The sequence below is a fragment of the Penaeus monodon genome, chromosome 33 (assembly GCF_015228065.2).
Source record: "Penaeus monodon isolate SGIC_2016 chromosome 33, NSTDA_Pmon_1, whole genome shotgun sequence".
Taxonomy (NCBI): Eukaryota; Metazoa; Arthropoda; class Malacostraca; order Decapoda; family Penaeidae; genus Penaeus; species Penaeus monodon.
In genome coordinates, this window is record NC_051418.1 from 18,106,009 (window position 1) to 18,106,462 (window position 454).

Genomic DNA, 454 nt, shown 5'->3' on the forward strand with positions numbered 1-454 from the left:
ATTGGGGGGGAAAAAGGAGAGAGAGAGTTTCTATTATTTTTTATCATATAGGTGCATAACACGTTTATATAAGGAAACCATTTTTAAAAGGGTATAAAGGTTAATTTAATATAGTTAATAATTTTTTTAATATCATACATTATTTTGTACATAGAAATGCACGTGTAAAAATTAAAACTGAATATAATGTCACTGAAATCCTTAAACACCGACACTGAAAATTAAGAGAACCGTGACTAAATAGGAATGCATTTTACCACGAAAAACTTAAACAGTAATTGTAACAGTTGTATACTGTAGAACATTTGGGAAAAATGTCTTGGGGTATTCAAAAGGAAATAACAAAAATACTCAAAAGATAATGCAGTATTTGCTCCCTATCAACAAATATGACAATATTGTAATTTACTACATTCAGTGATGTGAGACATGCAACATCAAGGGCAAGTCATGT

General features: G+C 29.3%; 1 protein-coding gene across 1 annotated transcript in view; it reads right to left on the reverse strand.

Annotated features, from left to right (window-relative positions):
* Nucleotides 1-109: 109 nt before the first annotated feature.
* LOC119594120 (sacsin-like) overlaps nucleotides 110-454 on the reverse strand; it is a gene marked incomplete at its 5' end in the record, with an annotated part of 21,024 nt that continues 20,679 nt past the window's right edge. Inside the window, 1 exon segment of the mRNA XM_037943182.1 lies at nucleotides 110-391.